Below are 12,120 nucleotides of genomic sequence, written 5' to 3'. Positions count from 1 at the left end.
ATCCTTTTGGAGAGATTATCCAATTTTCCTACAATGGACAGGATCTAAATTTGTATCAAGTTCACAATTGAAGGCAGGCAACCCTTGTAGTTAATGTTAGTCTAGGTAGGTTTTCTTTCCATTTTTCTTTGCTTTATTTTCCTGCTTTCCTAGATTAGTTTTCCTTTTCTGTTGTATGCTTAGTTTAGTTGCCTATTGTAGTTTTTCGTTCCGGCTGTGCGAAACCAAAGATTTTGGGTCCCTTCTTAGACATTTTTCAATGCCTAACTCCCTAGTTAGAGTCAACTATTGCCAAGTTTTAGTCTTAACCCTTTAAAGCTTGAAGTCATTGGTGGAGAGTGAGTGTGTCTCCAAGATGATGTCTGAGTGTCCTTTAGGTCACTTACTTCTCATTTCTCCCGAAGTACCCTACTTTTTTTTTCTTTGGGTCTCCCTTTGCATTACATTTACCCATCTTTCTATGCAGTTTTCCTATTTTTTTGGTGCCCATAGGGTTTAGGTGATCTAGGCATCGTTGGGGTGTGTTCTTATGTCCTTCTGATGAGAATTAAGTGTTTCACATTTCATTGTTTGCTATCTTTCCCTAACATTCCATATCCTACGTTTTTTGAGCTTTCGTGCTATTTTTCCCCTTGAGAAAACTCTATCAAGTGCGTATCCAAAAAATGAAGCTATGATAGTGATTAGTAGGCCATGAATATGATTATGTCATGCCCAAAGGCCTACAAAGCTATGGGTACAAGCCAAAGTGAATCCCATTCAAATTCCTAGAGGTAAGATCAAGTGAACACGAGCCTATGAAGTATTTGCTACATATTCATGAAAGTGAAGTTGTTTTGCTTTGCCTTTGATGCTGTATAAACTAGATCTAAATCTTAGTTCCAATAATCAAATAGTATGAGCATGAGGTTGAATGAACCATGTTTGGGCTTATAATTAGTAAGGCATGCTCAAGATCTATCTTCGAGGCCATCAGATTGAAGTGAAAGGATGAAGCATTGTTGCTACGCCCCAGTCCAAAAAATATTGCTGAGAAAGGAGTTTTCCACCCCGAGGCAATGAAAAGAACTATTTCTCCAGAGACTTTGAGAATAGAAAGTCAAGTTACTCTATAGTGCGAATATTCCTCGAAGATGCTCAAAATATACTTTTGGACAAGTTAGTGATGAAAATGTGAATCTGTCATAAAGAAGATGTAGTGTTAAAAGCTTTAGGCAAAAAGTGAAGGAATGAAGCACACAAACTAGCAAAAGAATCACTCCCCATGCTATGATTACGAATAGAAGAAAACTCAGTTTGCAGAAAAGCTAAGTGTTTCTCTCTCTACCACATGTGTTAACATCATCAAGTATATCTACATTTTGGATTCAAAGCAAATTAAGGCATTTCTTGTAAAGCTAAAGCATTTGTGTTTTTAAGTGAGTCCTAGTCATATCACTTTACTTTGAGTGAAGTAAGAAAGATTTTGGGAATTTAGTATTTTATATGTAGATGAATGGAAAATTTAAATAGATCTTACTCATGGAATTAAATTCAAATCCTATCATTATAATCATTGGATGAACTTAATTTCTGTCATTTGGTGCCAACGTTCTAATTCTTAAAGCTATTTCATCAGACTTGCATGCAATTTGTTTCTAAAAGTATATTTAAATGACTATTTATTGAGAATTACATCCTATGCAATCATAGAGAATGATAATCAGAGCTATTGGTTATGATAAGTTAATTGGCCTAGAGTGAGTTAAAAGAGCTTACATACACATCCTTCAAATTCTATGATTTGGGTGATCTTCATAGAAGACTTAATTCTCAACCCATTCACCTAATCACTTAGAAGCTTAAAGAGAGTGGGCTGGTTGAAGCAACTAGTTTTCCTATGGCAGTGCATGCAACTAAGCTTGTAAGGGAATGCATTGAAAGATACAACTTGAAAACAAAATAGATTTTGTTTCCTGACTAGTCTATTCTCATATCAATCAACAAGGCACTGATGCAGTCCGCATTTGACATTCCTGTGAAGGACCAGTAATGTGATGTCAATTTTAGGTCTTTTGCATCCATGTTCAACAAGAAGAAGACCTTCAGATGGGAAGACATGCAAAGGACATGGTTCTAGACTATTCGCTCAAAGAAGAGAAAAATGCTGAAGACCCTTTTTGGCACAAATCTAAAATGAGAGGTTATGGATATGCTTGCACTGCTCCTCAGGCTGAAAGGAAAAGTGGAGATTTTGGAGTTCATCGAGCACCATTTCTTCCTAGTACAATAAATATGTGCTAAAGATATGTAGATCAACTAGGCATGAATCATCTTTGATGAGCTCGCCTCGTGGTTGAATTCGGCCAAAGGATTCAAGTAGTTTTACATGTCCTCATATCTGATCTATGCATTGGCAACTCACTACTTGTGACCCGACCTCGCTAGCATCCCAAATTATGATGAGTGTACCAAGGTTTATGAATTTTATCCACACCTACAACTGCAAATAAGTTGTGAGGAGTAAGTAGCTATCAATAACTCCTTCACAATGAGGCTATGCCAAGAATTGCAAGGATTCCCTAAAAGGAGATTCTCACCAGAAGCAATTTTGACCATAAGCCAATTTAGATGGTTGTTCATCCAATTTTTGAGCTTCTCCTATTTACAAATAAGAGCTTATGATGGATTTCCTAAGAGGTTGTTGAGGTATCCTAAAGACAAGTTGGTCCTAGTCAAACTTTGTTGACAAATCTTAGAAGTGAATACCCTATGTTGCAATATAAAGAAGATAGTTTGGATTCCCTTCACTATAGTGGTTGGTCTATATTCTTCTGCCTCTATATAAGATGCTCAGAATATGGTAAAGAGATTTGAGAGAAAAATTAATTTGTTAGACTATGAGGTGCTCAAGCCTCAATATGACCTAGTTAACTTTGTGAGGGATCATTTGAAGTTGGGATATGCATATAGGCATGTCCCATATTTTAAAGACTTTTGATTTGAGTGTTTCAACGAGTACCAAACTCAGGAGAGATTTTGATCACAACTAACCATTGACGAGATAACATTATATAACAATTCTATGGATGTTTTCGACCTTGCAGATGATGGAGCCTACATGCACCCCACATCTTATGAGAAGATTAAAGGCAGACCAATTTTGTCTACCCCACCTGTAGATCCAGTCATTGACTCTATGGAGGTTCTTATGTAGGGAATAATCAAGAGAATGGAAAAATGGGTGGAGTGGACCCAAGTGAGGAAAAAGAGGACTGGGAGTACTGGTTCTATGGGTGGAATATTAGCTGGAGCAACCCAATCAATGATAACAACAACCGCTAAAGCCACTACATCAACATCTACAAGGCTATTACAGTCCATTGGCCAAGGTGGAGTCTAGCCTCTGGAAAAGAATGTGCCACTCACCCCTACCTGTAGAGTTGTCCCTCTTTCGAACATCAGGAAGCCCGAGGAGAAGGAAGATGACAAGGATAAGGGGAGGGAACAAGAAAAATTAGTGACCAAGCCATCTTCCCTTGTTCAAGTCATCAATTTGGATGGTGATACTGACCCCATGGATGGCCAGGAATAGGAAGCATCTTAGCAAGGGAATACTTTAGCCCTTTCAGTAACCAAGGTAGCTTCCTTCTCTGTTGTTTCCTAGAGCAAGTCGACTCCACTAATCCCAAGGAAATTGTTTAACCCCACTACATTGCAATCCACTATTAATGTTCTCTCTATAGAGTCTTGGATCAAAGAGACCATCGATAGGAAGAAGAGGAGGTATGAGGATGTAGCCCCATCAAAGGACTTGATTACACAAGTCATCTCCTTTCAGCCATCCAAGAAGACAAATAAACCAAAGACAATTGCTACACTGGCTATGGATTCAATTGCTGGCCATATGTTAGTTGAGATTGTTAAGCCATAGAAAGAAGGAATATATTATGAACTCTTAAAAGATGATTTCTAGATCAGGACAATGGATCTTAGCATCCTAATTCACGACTCCATGGTGAACATGTGGAAGTCCACCAATGAGAAAATTGAGGACAAGTTGGAAGAGCTTAGAGTAGAGAAGGAGATATTGAAGGCCTCGAATAAAGAGTTAGTGGAATGCATAAGGTCTTCACTCAGGAGCACTTCTTTGAGTCAATTTGACCCAAATGTAGAGGAGAACAAGAACCTACTACTAAAGTTGCATCAAGAAAGATAATTCGAGAAGGTAGGAAAAGCATGGATAGATTAGATGAAGGTTCAAGGTCCCCCACTAGTTGAAAACTTGGGAAGCCTAGTATTGGTTGCTGAAAAGCTCAGGGAAGAAGCTTCAAACCATCAAACAACCATATAGAAGGCAACATACAAGCCGATAGAGCAATTGGACCTTCTACAGGAAGTGATAGACATGAAGATAAATGTGGCCATTGCTCACGATATTATGAAGGCTAGCAAGGAGTCACTATTACACTAGAAGTAATAATTGGACTTTGTCATAGAAATATCCATGAGATCCACAAATGAGTTGAAGGATGTGCATGACCTAGTGCAAAAGGTCATTGAAAAGTTGTTTCAATATTTGAAGATCTTGCATACAAAATCTTTCATGTCCACTAATGGAAAGCTTGTAGACATTGAGAGAATTAAATCCAAGTCCTTGGAATTTTTTGATGAAGCTGTTGACCCACTCAACTTCCAAGTGTCCAAGATCTAGGAATTCTCAGCAGCAGATGTAATCATAAGGAGGGAAATGGAGAAATTCTAGTCAAGGGTGGCCAAAATTGATGAAGTAGTAGAAATGCATGACTATTGGATGGTCCAAGCTGACAATATCATCATTCTAGATGTCGAAGAGTTGGACAACATAACCAAAGCTATGAAAGCTTATAGAGCTAAATCAGTTACTCTTAAGAAGACATGATGTTCTAATGCTTTTCTAGACTTCCATCATTCTTCTATTTCTCTTTCTTTTTGTAGCCATTCTTGGCATTTTGTCAATCTCTATAATGGATAATGATCCAAGCTTTTCCTATTTTAAGATTATTTTATTCAGAGATGCTCTGCAAAGCAATCATCCATTATAACTGATCATTTTGAGGAGGCCTATTAATGTAACCTTTTATGTTTTTAATAAGATCGACAAAATTTACTTTGGGCAAACCCTATTGCTGGGACTATTGTGTGCGACTCTGAGTTCATTTTAAGTTTTTTGTTCATTTAGTTTAAATTTGAGTATATGGAATGAATGTGTTAATGTTGAAAGTTAATGAATGTGAATGAACTTGGTTTTGTTTCCTTCACTCAATAGATTGTATGTCTTACTCTTTTCAACATAAGCATGTCTTTTGTTCTTTCTTCTATATGCCATAGTTTGTGTGTTTAGAGTAGTTAGTTGCACAAGGAAGCCAAAAATTGGTGTGTGGAGTAGGTATTATCAAAACATTAGCTAGCTGTGTAATTCGAGAATTACTCATTTTTCCATCTCTTCCTTTCTTCCTTCTATCATAGCTAGTTATGCATGTTTTAGTTCACTACATTGTAAGTCTGGATAGATTGCATAGTGTGAGTTAGTCCCCCTTTATTTGCCAAGTTTTTTTGAAGTGTTGAAAACTTGGTTTTTTCCTCTTCTACTATCTGGTTAAGACCATACCCCCTAAACCCGAATGAAAAGAAATCATTGGATATCTTGCATTCATAAGGGAGTTGTACCTTTCAATTCAGGGGTCTTTGATAGAATGCAACACTAACCCATTCTATTATTAACTTCTTTGTTTTCCATAAGCCTTTGGGTAGTCAAAGAGTCAAGGTATAAACTAAAATATCAAGGAAGACAAACTATTAACCAACATTAACCAAGACCATTTGTATCACTATATCTATTTAGCTTTTCATTAGCATCTATTTTAATTTTCCATTCCTTCTTCAATAGTTTCTTTCTTTCATCTTTTGGTTCTCAATTACAATCTCCTAATTTTCCATAGTTTTTCCATGAACATGTTCTTGCATGATAGAATTTTCTTGAGATACATTGAAATATTGTTCATCATTTTTATGTAGTTCATTCTCAACATTCTTCTTGGCACCTTATGTAGTTTTTGTAGATCCCTTAGTTTCTCTTTTTCCTTCAAGGTCTTCACACATCGTGACTGATCAACTTTCAAGTTCTCTTTTCTTAGTTGTCACCTTGTCTTTGAGATGTTGATTCTTTTCCATTTATTTTGTGATTTCTTCTTCAAATTCTTCAAACATGGTTCCATCCAATAGTTTTTCAATATAGTCCTTGATTTCATTTAACATCTTAGTGAGTTCTCTTCTCATAGCTATGGATTTTCTCAACTTTTCCTATAGCTCTCGTATCATCTCATTAGCTCTTTCAATTTTCTTCTCATATATATATATATCTTTCCATGATTGTCGATCTTTCCCTCAAGTTGTTAGGATTACTTCCAAGAGGACCAATATTCTAATGCTAAGTTTTAGGACTCTTAAGTATTGAGGAGGGTGGCCGGGGTGGGAATCAATATAAATGGTTAAATTAAAGTCTTAACTACCAATATGGAAAACTGAAATATAAACTTCCAAAGAATAAATCATATGATTGGTACAATAAAATAAAGCAAAAAAATATCAAACTACCACACATTCATTACACATGAAACTGTGATTTTGGTATCATAGAAACCCTTGTTATAGGGTGAAAACCACAATGGGGATGATAATCATAAATCTCACCACCGCAGTAAATTGATTTCTTGGTCAAGAGCATAAAAATACTCCTTTTTGAGGGTTTAAACTATTTGGAGATTTTGGTACCTTATTAGAAATACAAGAAGATCCTTTAGGATCTACCTGTTCAAAGGATTTATAGTACTCTTTTAAGATTTTTCCATGTTAGTGGATTTATAACTAGAACCTTCTAGGGCTCACTTGATTTTGGGATTTAACTATTGTAATTGTTAAGGAACAAAAAAATCACTAATTTGGTAATGAAACTCCTGGCTTATAAGATCCAATTAGTTATTTGCTATTCTTCAAGTGCTCTTTGCATAATGTGTTGATCTCACTTCAACAACTTCAACTCTCATCAAATCATTGCTTTTGTATTACAAAACTTTCTTTAGTAACATTTTTGCCAGGCTCACTTTTTGCCTCTTAATCCTAATCATTCATTCAAATCTTAAGCTTCTTGCAATTCAATCCTTATGCTTCTCACATATCTTGATATTTCAATATGATTTTATCTCGACAGTGTTGGCCTTCAATTGGATTTCCCTATTTATTACTTAGAAAAGTAAAAATGTACCACCTTTCCTAATAGACCACTTTATTGTAGGTTTATATAGATCCAACTAATATACAATCAATATCTCTTAACCTTCACTCTTTAGTATCACATTGTCCAACATGATCATCTCAACTAAATCTTTCGATAATCTCAAATCTTCTAATTATCTTTTGAGTTCTCTTCCTTTTTTTTCCACTTGGAGTAATCAAACTCTTCTTATCTCTCGACTAATTAGATTGTGATCATAATGATACAATAGAAAAATCACGTAGATTTTGTAAATGTGATCACACAAGTTGATTTTAATTCTACCTTTACCAATATGGGTGCTCAACTATTTTGTTATATTCACTAATTTTCATATCCATGTGTTCATTGATCATCTCATGTAAATTATGGTTTTACTGATCATTCTCTTGTAATATACTAATGTAGTTAAGAATTATAGGGTTTCTTTCCACCTATGTAGTTGCATAGTTTCCAAGTTTTTAATGTTTGTATCAATGACAACCATACATTAATTGCCACTTTATCAATAATATCTTCATAATGCCAATAGCTTAACCATTGATACTTTACATGAATAGTTGTATTAGATAGATTTTTTCATGTATAAACTCCATATAGAGAGCACAAAACTCTTAGATGTGGTCTTGAGGATCAGGTTCCCAATATAGTTGTCACATTAAAAAATTTCAACTCAAGAAGGAAATGACAACATGTGTACATTATGTTGGCCTAGTTTTCCACCTTGCATAACTTTGTTGCATTCCATAGTGAAAAACCAATGGATTTATGTCTTAAAGGTAAGATGTGTTAAAAACCCAAGATAAAATTATTAAAAATTTCATGAAACACTTACTATTTTTCCCTAATTTTCAAGAGACCTAGGAAAGTACTGTTTTAAAAATTGCATGGGAAGTTTTCTTTCTAAAGTTTTTTCTTTACCTTTTCCTATACTTATTTTAATTACTTTCCTTAAAGAATATGTCTTTTTCTCTTTAACCTTTTTTTTAACTGTGGTTTTTACCCTTTGTTAATTCCGTAGTATTTTTTGAAGTACTTTAACCACTATAGGGTTTACATATGCTAATTGTTGATGTTGGGAAGATAAACGATGAGCACTTGCTCACAATACAAACTTGCTCGACCTTTAGCAAATGTGGGAAAACAGTTGCATGACACATAGCTCTTGGTGACATTTATTTCTTAATGCACCGTAAAAGCTGGATGTGTCAGGAATGGGTTCATAATTGTTAGATGGTTGTCAGTGCATGTTGGAAAATTTAAGCCATTTCATTGGTCAAATTGAGCAACAAAGTTACTTTTAAGGTAATACAACATTGCACCGTTGATCTCAGGAAGATCTAAAGTGAGTTCTTCCCTACAATGTAAAGATGTGTGATGTTTATGAAATGCAATAAAGTGCATGAATGACATGTGTACTTGGTGAGGTCATGCACCCCCTAGTTTGAAAAGATGTTGGAACAGTTAGAAAATTTTAGGACACATTAGAAAAGGTTACACATTCTGTTGGTTGCTTCTCTTGACTAGTTTGTGAACATGGGAAATTTTATGGGACCATCAATCATTTGAAGATTGATAGAGGCTAGTTTACTACTTCATGCAAGTGTTTGATGTTTAATAAAAGTGGGGAAGTGCTTGGTTGCCATGTGGACAAGTGGGGCCAATAGTCCAAATAGTTTCTTCGTCATGCTGAATTGGAATGCATGTTGAAATGGTTCATATTGATTGGTTGAGTAATTTATGTCTTCATTGAGCTAGAAGGTGACTGTATCAGTGAGACCAAGATATTAAAAGTGGACTTATAAAGTTCTAAAGGTTTCCATGATCATCTATCTTAGAAAGATTGATGATTAGTGCTTTCCCACAATATGAAAGTGCCTGAATTTTATCAAATGTGGGGAAGCACCTTGTTGACACGTGGCCATTTCCAAAAAGGGTTAACACAGTCTTTTGGGTTTCAAGCTGAGTCATCCAATTTTTGAAGATCAACAGTGGAATTTCAAGTTTCACAGTGCGAGACATGAAATGACTGTTGAAGCATTAATTCTAATCAATCCTATTTCGTGCGAGCTTAATGTTGTAGTAAAATTCTAATTTTCCATTATTGAGTAGTAAGGTTGCAAAATTCTCACAAAACAAAGATATTTAAAGCTAAGGGAGAAATTTTCCAAGGGTTTCAATATATTGCTAAGTGATTTTCATAAGAGAAAAGGCAAGAAAATTGGGTGAATCTTTTGAGCTTTTGAAAATTGAGAAGTCAAATTTGCAGTAGGATAATTTTCAAACATGCCTCTACGAAGAGATTTTTAAGGGAAAATAGATTATTTGAAGAGAGCCATGCATGATGATTTCTTAGAGAAAATACCATAGTCCATGAATGAGCTAGCCAAGGGAAAATAACTTATTCCGAAAAGCCTTAGGTTATTGGTCAATGAGGGTTTCTATGATAAAGAAAATTTGTTGAGGGATGTTGAAGTGTCTATTGGAGGATTAGGGCTTTTCTAAAAATGGTTTGCACAGAGAAGATTAGATACTCTCTTGATCAATGCATGGGAATTTGATATAGGTATATTAATCATCCTAGATATTTTCTTTGATGATGATTTGCTAGCAGTAATGTCAAAGAAATATGATCCAATTACCAGAATTGTGAAGAATCATGCTGGTGACAATCTCTTTAGGGTTTCACCAAAATTGATTAAGAGGTTTTTAAGTTAAACCCTAACCATGCAATCCATGAAAAGATAGACATGGAATACCTGTAGGCTAGGTATGATACACAAAGAGCATATCTAAGGGGAGGACCATTATAGGAGCATTTTGTCAAAATTGGATCATTGCCCTTGGTTACACAAAACACTCCTGAGCCTCTGTTGAAAAAATATTTCAACCCTAGAGCATAGGTATTGCATTTTTCTCTCTACAAGATTTTTGGCATGGATGAGAAAGACCACATCCCAGGCTCTATAGTTTTCATTATTACTCAAACTTTTCAGTATGGTATGAGTTCAATTTTTGGTTTTGCTACTCATTTGGTAGAATAAATTCATAATAGATTAATAGGAATTGCAAAGGCTAAAGTTGATAAGCCCTTCTATTGGTACTCCATGTTGATGTACATATGTTTGTATAACGGAGTTACCTTTTTCTATAAAGAAATGAAGTTGGAATTAGAAAGAGATGAAGAAAAGCTCCCTGTCCAACTATGGAGTGCCGATATGACATAGGAAGTGACTAATACGAGTTTTGTCAGGTTTAACATATATTTTGCTTCTAGGCTCAGAATGTTGTTAATATGTGATAGCCCTAGAATACCCCAACCTCTATTATAGTTGATTAGACCAAAAGATCATGCTAAAGGGTTGATGGTGAGCCATAATTGGGGAGATATTATCCTAGATGCAGTGTCTACTATTTTTAGAGTTTATGGTTTTTTTGGGAAAACCACATGTTCTATCCTATCAAGTGCCTTTGAAAGTAGGAATTGTTGAACTTTTGTAGCAAATTGGATCAATTGAAGAGAGATAATTATTGGGTAAATCTAAAGGTACATTGTTTCCCCAACTTCCCATTGTTCAAAATTTTGTTTTTGTCAAGAAGGGATGGAGGAATTTGGAGAATTTTTTAGACAAATATCAAATGGCTCAATCCCATGCCCATTTCATAGATTTAGAGGGATTTTATGACCTCTTCAAAGAAAGAACTAAGGAAAAAGCTCATAAGAAAATGGTATACTTTCTGGAGGACGTAGTTAGAAATAAATTTTCATTACAAGAGCAAGAGCTTAGGAAGGAAATATGGAAAGTATAAAAGAAAATCCTAGATTTCATAAGTTCTTTTGAGCCAGATTATGATCCCTTAGCTAGTAGGAAATATTGGGATATGAAAGTGGATATGCTGATGGTTAATTTTGCTGGGATTATGTAAACACTGAATGAAAAGAAAGAAATTCTGACACAAGCATACCTAGGAAAGGCCATTGAGGTGGAAAGGAGGTTGGCAAGTAAAATGATTTTGAACCTAGGGAAAAATACATTGTATAAAAGAGTTGGGTACATAATGGCTAGGAGTGTAAAACCTATTCCTCTATAAAAAAGATCAAGGCTTGAAAGCCCACCAGAGACACATGCTCCTAAGAAACAAAAATTGTAGTAGAGATCATCTTCTAATGTTGAAGAGTACTCACCTACCTAGATCCCACTCAAGATAGATGATGAAGTATCCTTGAGAGAGCAACTGAGACAGATTGGAGGGGAAAGGGATACTATGGTTACAACTATAGATATTGAAGATCGAGTACTTGAAGAACCTCCTATGCCTATTCTAGCTCTCACTACGGGAGATTATAGAGGTAGGAAATAGATCCTGTGATAGCATAGGCTACTAATTTTTTTATTGATGATGAGGGTTTTGTAAAGTCTAGAGATTTTTCTCAATTCTTATGGAGGAGAAACATTGATAATTTTGAGGCTAAGTGAAAACTCATCAAAGGAAAGAAACCTAACAAAAAGGAGTCTGAAATTGAGGAGGTAGTTAAAGTCAATTTCATGGAAGATTTTGCACAGGTAACCCCTGAAGGGGGATGACAATTATTGAAGGATTTAGGAATTTTGATTTTACCTGAATGGGACATTGCCAATATCATGATTTTTGATAGTGTAAGAAAAGAAAAGATACTTAATTTAAACTTGAGGAAGAGGTCTTGCAGGCATATAAAGGTTTGAAATATAGTGATGATCATCAAGCATTGGTGATATGGTCTATTGAAATAAAGGATAAGACTAGGATACAAGAAGTTTCAGATGCTGAGCATACAAGCAACCTCATGG

The sequence above is a fragment of the Cupressus sempervirens genome, chromosome 3, assembly GCF_028749045.1.
Source record: "Cupressus sempervirens isolate cs-2001-9-10 chromosome 3, ASM2874904v1, whole genome shotgun sequence".
Taxonomy (NCBI): Eukaryota; Viridiplantae; Streptophyta; class Pinopsida; order Cupressales; family Cupressaceae; genus Cupressus; species Cupressus sempervirens.
This window is presented reverse-complemented; position numbering follows the sequence as displayed.